Source organism: Podarcis melisellensis (assembly GCF_964234715.1).
Source record: "Podarcis melisellensis genome assembly, chromosome: 4".
Taxonomy (NCBI): domain Eukaryota; kingdom Metazoa; phylum Chordata; class Lepidosauria; order Squamata; family Lacertidae; genus Podarcis; species Podarcis melisellensis.
In genome coordinates this window covers 102,590,959-102,603,864 of record NC_138531.1, presented here as the reverse complement: position 1 = coordinate 102,603,864, position 12,906 = coordinate 102,590,959, and the positions used below count along the sequence as shown (strand labels likewise).

At 48.1% G+C, this 12,906-nt stretch overlaps 2 protein-coding genes across 6 annotated transcripts in view; one reads left to right on the top strand and one right to left on the bottom strand.

Moving 5' to 3' along the window:
* The window catches only part of LOC309368792 (uncharacterized protein), a gene marked incomplete at its 3' end in the record, with an annotated part of 476,991 nt that overhangs the window by 198,014 nt on the left and 266,071 nt on the right, over window positions 1–12,906 (top strand). The gene's annotated exons all lie outside the window — the stretch shown is intronic.
* LOC309369064 (uncharacterized protein) overlaps window positions 1–12,906 on the bottom strand; it is a 126,273-nt gene that overhangs the window by 82,840 nt on the left and 30,527 nt on the right. For 2 of the 5 annotated variants that reach the window (XM_081909643.1, XM_081909647.1), the window contains exon 1: window positions 2,076–2,129. The exons of 2 other annotated variants lie outside the window; for them this stretch is intronic. The gene's annotated coding sequence lies outside the window, so the exon portion shown is untranslated. Of the gene's footprint in view, window positions 1–2,075; window positions 2,160–12,906 lie in introns of those variants that run through there. One more of the 5 variants, XM_081909648.1, reaches the window with a different exon arrangement.

Genomic DNA, 12,906 nt, shown 5'->3' with positions numbered 1-12,906 from the left:
GGGTGGTAATTGGATAGATCTAAGGGATCTAATGATGTTTTCTTTAAGAGCGGACGCACCACCGCCTCCTTCAGTTCCCCTGAGAATATCCCGGTGCCAAGGGACAAATTGATGATATCCCCCAGGGGGGCCCGCACCTCGTCTGGACACGCCCTAATCAGCCATGACGGGCACGGGTCAAGAGGACAGGTGGTGGGCTTTCCAGCTTGGAGGAATCTGTCCACATCGGCTGGAGATATCCGGTCAAAGTGGTCCAATACTGGACCCAAGGACAGTCGAGGGGCCTCCAGTTCCTTTATTGTATCCAGATTGGCAGGGAGGTCATGGCGGAGCAACAGGACCTTCTCCGCAAAAAGGCTCGCAAATGCCTCACAGCTGTGTGTCAGATTATTATTTAAATTTGGCTGTCCTTCAAGGGACGTTAAAGACCGAATTATACTAAATAATTGCGCTGGGCGAGAGCTAGCGGATGCAATGGAGGCCGAGAAGTAAGACTTCTTAGCAGCCTTCACTGCCATCTCATAGGTTTTCATAAAAACCCTATAAGATGTTCTTGAGGCTCCGTCACGGGCACCCCGCCATACTCACTCTAGCCGTCTGAGGTCCCGCTTCATTTTCCGAAGCTCCTCGGTAAACCAGGGAGCCCGGTTTCTGCGGGGTCGCAGAGGGCGCCTAGGTGCGATCTCATCGATGGCTGCCAGGAGCTGGATATTCCAGCCCTCAACAAGCTCAGTCAATGAGTCGCCAGGGGGAGCAAGGTCCCGCAAGGCTTGACGGAATCTATCAGGGTCCATCAGCCTCTGCGGGCGAGCCCATATCGGCTCGCCACCTAAGCAGGGTGGGGGTGGAAAGTCAATCCTGGCTTTCAGAGCGTAGTGATCAGACCATGGCACCTTCATTGAAGGAGACATGATCACATCTATACCGGCGCCAAAGATCAAATCCAGCGTGTGGCCTGCTTGATGTGTGGGGCCCGAAACAAACTGGGAGAGCCCTAGTGTCGCCATGGAAGACACCAGGTCCAGAGCCTGTGAGGAGGGAGTGGCATCAGCATGGAAGTTGAAGTCTCCCAATACCAATAGGTTAGGGAACTCCAAGGCCCACCCGGCCACTGCCTCCAGCAGGCCTGACAGGGTGGCTGCTGGTGCGCTAGGTGGCCGGTACACCAGCCAGACAGCCAAGCTCTCCTCGGAGCCCCACACTAGGCCAACACATTCAATGCCGGGGATCGATGGCGATGGTAGAGCCCTGAAAGAACAATCTTCCCGGATTAATAATGCCACTCCTCCCCCCTCGGCCCACAGTCCGTGACTGGTGGAGGACGGAGAAACCCGGGGGCGCCATCTCTCGTAAGGTAACAGTTACCCCTTCGCACACCCAGGTCTCTGTCACACAAGCCAGGTCGACCCCCTGCGAGATAAAGAAATCTCGCAGGGTGGCGGTTTTGTTGCCTATAGACCTGGCATTGCACAACACCAGTGAAGGAGGTGAGTAATCCTCCCTTGAAATTTAGGTGGGTAATTTAGTATTAGTATTCTGTTAGATAGCTTAACACAGAGAGAGACACATTGATGCCAAGGTCCCTGAAGGCTCAGTGAGTAGCAGCGCCCATTTCCGGCTGCTTTGCCAGCAACAATCCCTTTGGCACAGAGAGGATGTGGTCCTGGGATGCCCTGCTCTGGGTGCGAGGGGATTGCTGCAGTGGCCTCCGTGGGGAGCTGCCCTTGGAGACGACTGGGAAACTGGTACCCAATGCAGCAGCCAGATTATGGGCTGGGATCCCTCTCTTTATCCCTCGCCTTTCTCTCCCACCTTTTTTTTGGGGGGGGCTACTCCACCTCCCCGTCCAGCTTTGGAAAACCAGATGTTTCCTCTGTTGTGCAATGACACTGAGTTAAAGTCCTAGGGACTCCTTTGTGTAAAGAAGGGAGATTTCGGGGGAGTCAGTTTTTTTCTGAGGAGGCGGAGGCAGAAGGCCAAATGAGTTTGGGATCCCCCCCCCACATGAGCAGATCAGGCCCCCCAGGCCCCCTCCCCTGCTGCACCCTCTGGGGGGGGGGAGAGAGGAGACTCACCAGATCCCAGAAGGGGGCAGCGAGGCAGCCCTTGCAGGAGAGACACAAAGCAACACCCCCCTTCCTTGCAGGAAAGGACTGGGGAGGGAGGGGCCTTGGCTGTCGAGGACCTGGCCCCCCTTGCTTCATGTCCTCTCTAGGAAGGCAGCTCGGTTCTCTTTAACCCTTGCCAAGCCGAGTCCCCCCAGCTCAGCCCTCTCTCGCTTGGCAGAACCTCAGATTTCTATCATTTTTTATGCACATAGAGGGGAAGCTGCTCCCCTGGTAATGCCGAGGTACCAAACGAAGTTCAAAAATAAATAAATCCTATGCTCATCATAAATGAGTAATACTTTCTTATGCCCGCTTTTAATGCTAATATACCAGAGTATGCCATTTCACCTTCCATAAATGCTTAATTGCTAATTCAGGGGACACTGAATTCCTTGCAGAGATGACAGGACAGCTTTCCAGATTGGTTATCTGGGAGTGAGACAGTTGGCAGAGTGGCACTGGGCTCGCTAAGATGCCAGCTACTACAGGAATTGCTTTCTTGAGACTTTTTAGGACTGAATACCATTATTATTATTTTTTTGGAAGATTCATTTTTAAGTCATGGCAGTGTGTGAGCAAAAACTCCACATCTGCCAAGCTTGCAGGAGCAGGACTAAGCGGTGAAATGAAGCCCCCCAGATCCCCAAAGGTCGAGGGAAAGGGTCTATCACCCTTCTTCCTTTCCATTAACAGTTATTTCCACCTAAGAAATGGGAAGAAAGCAGCTGCTCAAGTTAAGTGCAGGGTTTGTTGGGTTGGAGATTATTGAGCTGACAATGGTATGATTCATCAGTAAGAAATATGATTTGTTGTTATCTGTAAGTGAAGTCACATTTGAATCAATACAGAAGCAGTCAAAGGGAATTTCCTAGGAAGTCTTTTATTCAGTCTCACCTGCAATCATGTGTGCTGAACACAGAGAAACAAATACAGTGGTACCTCTGGTTACAAACTTAATTCATTCCGGAGGTCTGTTCTTAACCTGAGACTGTTCTTAACCAGAGACGTGCTTTCGCTAATCGGGCCTCTTGCTGCTGCTGCACCGCCAGCACACGATTTCCATTCTCGTCCTGGGACAAAGTGCTCAACTCAAAGTAACTCTTCCAGGTTAGCAGAGATTGTAACCTGAGGCGTTCGTAACTTAGGGTACCACTGTAATGGTAAATTACTGGGAGTTACAGTCGCCAAATAACACTCAGCACATGCAAGCAGATTAATGGAAGAGTGCAAATGATTCCCCACCTTTCTTATAAAAAAATAATAATACAGTGGTACCTCTACTTACGTTCCCCTCGTTACCTATCCTTTGGGATACCCACGCGGCAAACCCAGGAGTGTCTTTCTGGGTTTCATCCCGCACATATGCGCATAAGCACTCTACCGTGCAGTGCGCATGTGCAGAACAGGCACCTCCGGTTGAGTAGACCTCGGGATCCGACCAGAGCTCCGGAACAGATCCCGTGCGCAATCGGAGGTACCACTGTATTGCTTTTATTTTCACAGTACAAAAGATAATTTTAAATAAAGCAATGACTATAACAGTAAACAACAAATAACTTGTCCTGGTGAAATTGAAGACTTTCATCCTGCCATGTGTTAAAGTTTCATTTGACTACTCTAAAAGATCATGATTCATTTTCTCATGAGTGCTGGGTGGATTCTTGCAACAGTCTTAACAATTCATGTATTTAATAAACATTGGCCAAGTGTTATAAAAGGAATATGGATTATGTTCCCCCACCTTATTGATTTCCCCCAGCAAACAAAATTTAAAATACTTAAATTGTGGAGCCCAGAACTGAACACAGGATTTTAGGTGGGGCGTGACCATGGCAGAAGAAAGTGGTACTATTCCTGCCCTTGAACGGATTCTGCCTTCTGCCGCATTGGCCTCCGCTCCCCGTTTGGTGTCGTCTGCAAATGTGATGAGCATTCCCTCAGTTCCTTCATCCAAGTCATTTATAAAGACGTTGAACAACAAGCCCAGGTCAGAACCCTGCAGCACCCCTCTTGTCACTTTCCCCCAGGATGATGAAGAACCATGAAGGAGGACTGTTCAGGTTTGGTCCACCTAACAGTTACCTCATTCAGCCCACATTTTTACCACCTTCCTCACATAAATGTCAAAGTGGATTTTGTCAAAAGCCTTACTGAAATCAAGATGCACTATTTCCACAGCAGGACCCTGATCAACAAAGTTTGTAACTCCATCCAAAAAAAGGGGAAGCGAGATTTCCCTGGCTTTCCTTGTTTTTGAGGAAGCCATGCTTTCATCCTGTATACTTTCAGCATGGGGGAAACTGTGGAAGGAAGATCTCAAATTCACAGCATGCTATACCCTCAAAGAAAATTATATGAAAATCTTTAATGCTGGTATGTAACACCTAATAAAATGGCAATGATGTATAAAAATAATTCATATTTGTGTTGGAAATGTAACATAGCAGTCGGGACAATGTATCGTGCATGGAGTGTAAAAAAAAAAGAGAATTCTGGGATACAATTTACAGTGAGTTTTAAAATATGTTTAAATTAACATTTCCTAAAAAGCCATAAGCTTTTCTCTTAGGAATCCTTGAGGATGAGATCCCCAAGTTCTGAAGAAGTTACTTTATGTGCGCCACCACAGCAGCGAGAATATTGTTAGCACAAAACTGGAAAGGAAACCAAATTCCAATGAAGAGAGAGTGGCAAATTAAGTTGAAAGTTGATGGAATACGAAGAGATGGATAAGCGGACAGGGCAGTTTTGAGGACTTTTAACCTTTTCCCAAAGGGAGAGGAGGTTTAGAGGTCCCCACCTTTCAATATCAAAAGAAATTTCATTTATAATTTTATTCAAATTTAATTTTACAGTTTGATCTATATCTAATGAAATCATGATACCCAAGTATTTAATAAAGTCTTTGCACATCCGAAACTGATGGTTTCTATACAATGTAGCCCTTGGCCCTATCAGTAAAATCTCTGATTTTGTCCAATTTATGGAATATCCCGATATTCTGCCAAAGGTTTTTATTTTCTCCATAATTTTCGGAATTCTATCTTCTGGTTTGTAATAAATAAAAGGATATCGTCCGCAAATAATACAATTTTGTAATTATCTTTGTTGTGCTTTACACCCTTGATATGCTCATCCTGAATTATTGCTCTTGTTAATGGTTCCAGGCAGAGATTAAATAATAACGGAGAAAGAGGACATCCTTGTCTCATTCCTCGCTTTAAACTAATCAAATTCAAAATTCTTCCATTTGTAACAATCCGGGACGGGTTTTTATAAATCATTTTAATCCAATTACAGTATTCTATAGGGAAACAAAATTTACGTAACACAAACCCTATGAATTCTTTATATATTCTGTCTAAAGCCTTTTCTGCATTTAATGACAATATCATAAACTCCTCTTAATCTTTGTTTAAATTTATCAAATCTATTGTTAATCTGATATTATCTGTAGCTTGTCTTGTTTTTATAAAACCTGTTTGATTATTAGGAATCAAGTTTTGAATAACTTTTTGTGATTTTGCGGCCAATATTGCATTCAAAATCTTTGCATCAACATTCATTAATGATATTGGTCTATAGTTTTCACATTTAGTAGGGTCTTTGTTAAGTTTTGGTATAATTATTATTAAAGCTTCATTGAATGTTGCAGCAGATATACCTTTCTGAGCTATTTCCTCATAGACTTCTAGAAGTCTGGGGACTAGTAGATTTTGAATATTTTATACCATTCTGTAGGAAATCTGTCTGGTCCAGGTGATTTCCCATTCCCCATTGTTTCTATTACATTCTCAATATCTGATATATTTATGGGTGCTGTCAGGGAACTGACATCAGTGCGAGAGGCGGAGGCAGAGCTCCCGAGCTCTGCCGGAGAGGGGACCAGCCAGGGGGGAAGGAATTCCGCGTAACACCAATAGAGAAGAGAGGGAGATAGGGGAATTGGAGACAGGGCTCCCAGGCCCTTCACCTGAATCCAGTGGAGAGAGCGCTGGCACGCCCCTGCCTTCCCCTTAGTTGCGCAGACGCGTTCCGCGCAGGGAACATAGGAGGAGACTGGGAGTCAAACAGCTCTTATGCTGGAAGAGGTTCAGGAAACGCCCACTGACGGATTCTGCAAGTGACTAACAGGTCCCGGAGCGCGAGCTCTAACCCTAAGCATGGTGGAGCAAGCGATCTAACCAAACCGAAGGCAATTTACGCGCAAGTAACCCCATACAACCATTACAGCAATCCGTCAGTCCCTGCTGCGGTTACTTGTGTGCTAGTAGGGGAAACATGAGCCAAACTGGAGGCACCGGGGCAGCGGAGCAAGCTGTGGGGGTGCAGGACCTGGTGAAGAGGAACCAGGAGCTGGAACAGCATGTAGCCCTGCTTATGGCGCGGCTGGATGAGAGGCACACCCAAGACGCGCAGGTGAGACCCACTCCAGTAGCAAAGGTGGCGTATATCGTGGGGCACCTTGAGGGGAGCGTGAGGGAATGGGTTAGACCCTTAATGGCTGCGCAGAACCCCGCCATGAAGGACGTCCGGATGTTTTTTCAGGCGATGGACGCTATGTATTCAAGCCAATTGGGGGAGAGTCTGACCCAGCGGGAGCTGATGAGATGCAAGCAGGGGGATCTTTCCGTTAGAGACTACTGGTCCCGCTTTGCGATGTTAATACACAGGCTGGAATGGGATCTAAATAGCCCCTCCGTAAGGATGCTTTTTGAGGAGGGGCTTTCCCCAACCGTCCGGGATGAGCTCTCCCGCGCGCCCCGCCCGGAGACTATGGATCAGCTGACAAAAGCTGTGATGGCGATAGGCGCTCGCCAGGAAGCGCGCGCTTTGGAAAGGCAGGAAGGGAGAGGAGAGCGTTGCCCTGACTACCGCATTCCTGAGATGCCAAAGCAGCCTTCCGATGACGTGGTTCCAATGGAAATTGATGGGGCATGCGCACGCGAGGTTCCGAGCGCCCACCAAGGAGGCAAAAGGGAGGGAAAGGCTGGGAAAAGCACCAAGAAATGTTTCCTCTGCCAATGGCCAGGACACTTTGCCAGAGTCTGCCCACAAAGAAAGGCTTGGCAAGGGATGGTGGGAGCCGCTGGAAATGAGGAGGGGGAAGAGGAAAAGGTGCAGGGAAACGCCAGCGCTTGAGTGCCCACAGGCGGGCGCAGCAGCCAAGCGAACAACTAATAGAAGTGCCCCAACCGGACCCACCCAAGGTTTCTATAGCGGTAGAAGTAGTGCTAGAACTCCCAAATGGACACCCAGTCACGGTGAAGGCAATGCTGGACTCAGGCAGCTCCTGTAATTTTTTTAGTAGGGAGTTTGCACTGGAGCACCAGAACCACCTGCTGCCACTTGATTTCTCACTCCAAGTGACCACGATAGATGGCAGGGAGCTGCTGGGAGGGGAGGTAACACATCAAACCCCGCCAATGAGAATGAGTGTGTCCAGGCACACAGAAACCATTGCCTTTCACATGGCCACACTGGCAGGACCCCCTATAATACTGGGGATGAGCTGGCTAGTGCTCCATGATCCAGTGGTGGCTTGGCATCAGCGGACAGTCACCTTCGGGTCAGCGCACTGTTTGGAACACTAGGGGGGAGTGAAGCCCAGGGTGAGGTTGGCCAGAGTGGCAGCAACCACACTGAAGCAGAGTGTGGAAGTGCCACCACAGTACGCGGACTTACAAGAGGTCTTCAGCGAGAAGGAAGCGGACAGGCTGCCGCCACATAGGCCCTTCGACTGCCAAATCAACCTACTCCCTGGGGCGCAGCTGCCGGTGGGTAAGCTGTATGCCATGTCGGACCGAGAGATGCAGGAGTTGCAAGACTTTATAGACAAAAACCTGAAAAGGGGGTTTATAAGGGTATCTAAGGCAGTGGGGGGCAGCCCTGTGTTCTTTGTGGACAAAAAAAACACGGATAAGCCCAGGCTTGTAGTGAACTTCAGAAAATTAAACCTGGTATCAGAACCCGTGACCTTCCCAATGCCCAGAATTGATGATATTCTGACTAGGGTAAGGAAGGGTAAGATTTTTACCAAGCTGGACCTTTGGGGAGCATACAACTTGATTAGAATGAGAGAGGGTGACGAATGGAAAACCACCATGTTCACCCCCCTAGGGGCCTTTGAGTACTTAGTCATGCCATTTGGATTACAGTCGGGCTCAGCCTGTTTTCAAAGCTTCATGCACCATGTGCTGGGTCCCCTGCTGTACAAGAACTGCGTAGCATTTCTGGACGACGTCCTGATCTATTCGGACAATGAAAAGCAGCATGTCCAGGACGTCAGGGAAGTGCTTAAAAGGCTACAAGAACACCAGCTGTGGGTCAAGCTGGAAAAGTGCCAGTTTCACGCCAAAGAAGTGGAATTCCTGGGATATAGGTTGTCAGACAGAGGCCTAGCCATGGACCCCAGCAAGGTGCAGGCGGTGCTGGACTGGAAGGCCCCCAAGACCCGGAAGGATGTACAGAGGTTCCTCGGGTTCAGCAGCTTCTACCGGAAGTTCATCAAGAACTTCGCCCACTTGACCGTGCCCATCACGGATTGCCTCAGTAGCAAAAAGAAGTTCGTCTGGACGGAAAGTGCCCAACGGTCCTTCGAAAGGCTAAAGAAGGCGTTCGCCTCGGAGGAACAGCTCCTGCACGTGGACCTGCAGAAGCCGATGAGGCTAGAGACCGACGCATCGGACAGAGCCATAGGGGCGGTGTTACTCCAGCCAGGACGGGGCCAACACACCTGGAGGCCGTGCGCCTTCTTCTCAAGGAAGCTGAATAAATCGGAACAGAACTACACGGTGTATGATCGTGAACTGTTAGCTATTTACGCAGCGTTCCGCCAGTGGAGACATATCCTAATAGGGGCTCAGCACAAGGTTCAGGTTTGCACTGATCACAAGAACTTGGAATACTGGAGAACAGCGCGAGTTCTCAATCAGAGACAGATTCGGTGGGCTCAGGAGTTCTCCAAGTTCTTCTTTGAGATCAAGTACGTGCCAGGAGAAGAGAACGTGAGAGCAGACGCGCTTTCCCGGAAACCGGAGTACATGGAAGAAGGACCACCAGAAGCTCGACACGTGTTCCCTGAGGAACGATGGGTTTGTGGGGGAGCATTGGTTGGGAAACGGGAACTGGCCGAACTAATTCGCCAGGACGAATTCGCCCAAACCAGAATCAGGGAACTCAGGGGAACTGGGGGAGACCGGGGAGGCTTTGAGGAAAGGGAAGGACTGCTGTATTACAAGGGAGCAATGTATGTGCCCGGGGAGGCCTTGCGGGAAAGGGTGCTCAAACAGCTTCACGACAACCCAACAGGGGGGCACTTTGGACAACACAAAACCATGTGGCTGGTCACCAGGGAGTTTTGGTGGCCAAGGGTGAGGGAAGATGTACGAGAGTATGTATGGGGGTGTGACCGCTGCCAAAGGGCCAAGGGAGAGAGGGCCGCCCCGGCGGGACTATTGGAACCCTTACCCACACCGGGAAGACCCTGGGAGGTGGTGTCTATCGATTTCATGACAGATTTACCCAAATCTAGAGGGAAGACAGCAGTCATGGTAGTAGTAGATCTGCTAACCAAAATGTGCCATTTTATAGCGTGCTCTCATGCCGTGACAGCAGAGGAGACCGCCCAGTTGTTCGTGAACCACATCTTCAGGTTGCATGGGGCTCCTTCGAGGGTTATCTCTGACCGAGGGAAACAATTTACCTCGAGGTTTTGGAGGAGGCTTATGAACTTATTGCAGGTGGAGATGGGATTCTCGACGGCGAGGCACCCAGAAACTAATGGGCAAGCAGAGAGGGCGAACAGCATTTTACAACAATATCTACGCTGCTACGTCAACGAGAGACAGAACGATTGGGTAGAAAAGCTAGCACTGGCAGAGTTTGCATATAACAATGCGGAGCATGTGTCCACGGGGATGAGCCCGATCTTGGCAAATTATGGGTGTCACCCCAGGTCCTTTCCCAGGAGGGGGGAGGAAGGGTGGAGCGTGCCCACCGCAGAGCAGTTCGTGGAAGAAATGGAAGCCCTGCACCAGCAGCTTAAGATGAATCTGGAAAGGGCCAAGGAGGCATACAAAAGACAAGCAGACAAACACCGCCGTGAAGGGGAGACCATTAGGGTGGGGGACCGGGTGTGGTTATCCACAAAAGGCTTACCCTTTAAGGGCGGGTGTAAAAAACTGAGGCCAAAATGGCTGGGACCATTTGAGGTAACACACCAAGTGAACCCGGTGGCTTTCCGGCTCAAGTTGCCAGACAACATGAAAATCCACCCGGTGTTTCATAGGTCACTGCTCTCACCGTACAGGGAGGAGCGGAGAGTCCGGGGGGTAGGAGGAGAAGGGCTCACACACCCACAACTGGAAGAGAGGGAACATCACCACCAAGTAATGGAGATCCTGGATTCGCGCTGGCGGGGGCGGCAGGTGGAGTACCTAGTAGCTTGGGAGGGGGAACCCGAGTCAGAGAACACGTGGGTTCCCGCAGGGGAGATAGAGGATAGATATCTGGTGGAAGAGTTCCACAACAGGTATCCGAGGAAGCCCAAACCCCTGGAGAGATTCTGGGAAGAGCAATTTGCCACCACCGATGACGAGGAGGAGGAGTTCGGGGGTTTTCCAGCTTCCCAAGAGGAAGGAGGAGAATCGTCCGGAGAGGAGGAATCAGATTGGGAAACCCCTCCCGTGAGAGATCGGAGTGGGTGGGAAGCGGGGTTTGAGTCCTCGGATGAGGACGGCAGCTCCTTTCGGGGGTTCCCTGCATCGTTGGCTGAAGAAGGGGACAAAGTCACGTCACAGGGTCCGGCCGGGGGTGGAGGGGGTCCTGGGAGGGAGGTGGATGTCAGGGAACTGACATCAGAGCGAGAGGCGGAGGCAGAGCTCCCGAGCTCTGCCGGAGAGGGGACCAGCAAGGGGGAAGGAATTCCGCGTAACACCAATAGAGAAGAGAGGGAGATAGGGGAATTGGAGACAGGGCTCCCAGGCCCTTCACCTGAATCCAGTGGAGAGAGCGCTGGCACGCCCCTGCCTTCCCCTTAGTTGCGCAGACGCGTTCCGCGCAGGGAACATAGGAGACTGGGAGTCAAACAGCTCTTATGCTGGAAGAGGTTCAGGAAACGCCCACTGACGGATTCTGCAAGTGACTAACAGGTCCCGGAGCGCGAGCTCTAACCCTAAGCATGGTGGAGCAAGTGATCTAACCAAACCGAAGGCAATTTACGCGCAAGTAACCCCATACAACCATTACAGGTGCTGATAGCATATCTTTTTGATATTCTTCAATAGTTGGTATTTTAATATCTTGAAAGAAATTCTCCACCTCATCCTCTGATATATTTTCTGGCTCTTCATATAATTTTTTGTAGAATTAAAAAAAATTATTATTGATATCAATTGATGAGGTCGCTGTGATGTTATTTTCATTTCTGTTTAAAGGTATTATTTGGTTCGTTTTCTTTTGTTTTAGACGATTAGCTAGAATTTTTGCCAGTCTTTCTCCCTGTTCCAATATATTTATCTTAGACTTAGTAGGCTGAACTCAGTTTTTTGAGCTAGTATATTATTCAGTTCTAATGTTTGTTGTTGTATTCTTTCATATGTAACCTTAGATGAGTTTTTTTGCCATATCGCCCAATAGTGTTTTTAAGAAATTTTTAGATTATTTTCTTTTAATCTTTGCAGCTTGACCTTGTTGGCCGAGAAGGATATAATATTCCCTCTGATGTAAGTTTTATATCCTTCCCATTCCATCAGTCTTGATGTTGAAGATTTATTTTAAAAATATATTTGTATTTCTTGGGTTATATATTGAAATGTTTTCCATTTTCATTTAAAAATCATATATTAAGATACCATCTCCTCATACTTCCCTGGGTTCTAGATAAATTATATTCCAGTATTGAAACTGTTCTTAACTAAAGGCTTGCTTTTGCTAATGGGGCCTCTTGCTACTGCCACGCTGCCGTCAAACAATTTCCATTCTCATCCTGGGGCTAAGTTCTCAACTCAAGGTAACTCTTTCAGGTTAGCAGAGTTTGTAACCTTAAGCATTTGTAACTCGAGGTACCACTGTATATGAAAATGAAACCCCCCTCCAGTAATTCCCATCTGTAAGGTACTTTATTGTTTCTCAGAGCATCAGCCAGGAATTTGTAACTGCTTCTTTTTTCAGCAATCTCACTGGGATCTCCGTCAAAAGTATATTTTCATCTCCAGAATGTAATCTTTTTTTCACATTCACCTGTAATATTTTCTCTTTCATTCCTCTTGAATTAAAAGTCACCAAACAGTCACCTGGCCATTTTTTGGCTTTTGTGAAGCTTGATTTAATTCTGAAGAGCTTGTCAATTGTAAAAATTACTTCTTCATGTACCTGTAACCAGTTTGCGAGTGTTTCTATGATTTTCTTTCTAATATCCTCTCCCTTTGTTTCAGGGATCCCCCAAATTTCAAATTGAATTCCTTCTGATGCATTTCCATTACCGCCATAGAGTCCCAGGTCACTTCCTGTAATTTACTCAATTCTGCCGCTTCCAGCTTTGTCTTCTCTTGGCCTCTCTTCAGTTCTTTAACCTCTGTTTGTGTTTTCTTTCAAAGTGCCTTCTAAGCCTTTTGTCTTGATGTTTAACTCCTGGACTGCTTTCCCTAAGGCACTAATTTGGCCCAACAAGATTCCCACTGATTTCATGTTTTGCTCTATCTTAGTTTCTATACAGTCTAAATTTTTTGAATTATCTTTTAAGTCTCTCTTTATTTCAGCCAGCATTTCTGCAATTAACATTATAGGTTCAGGATCC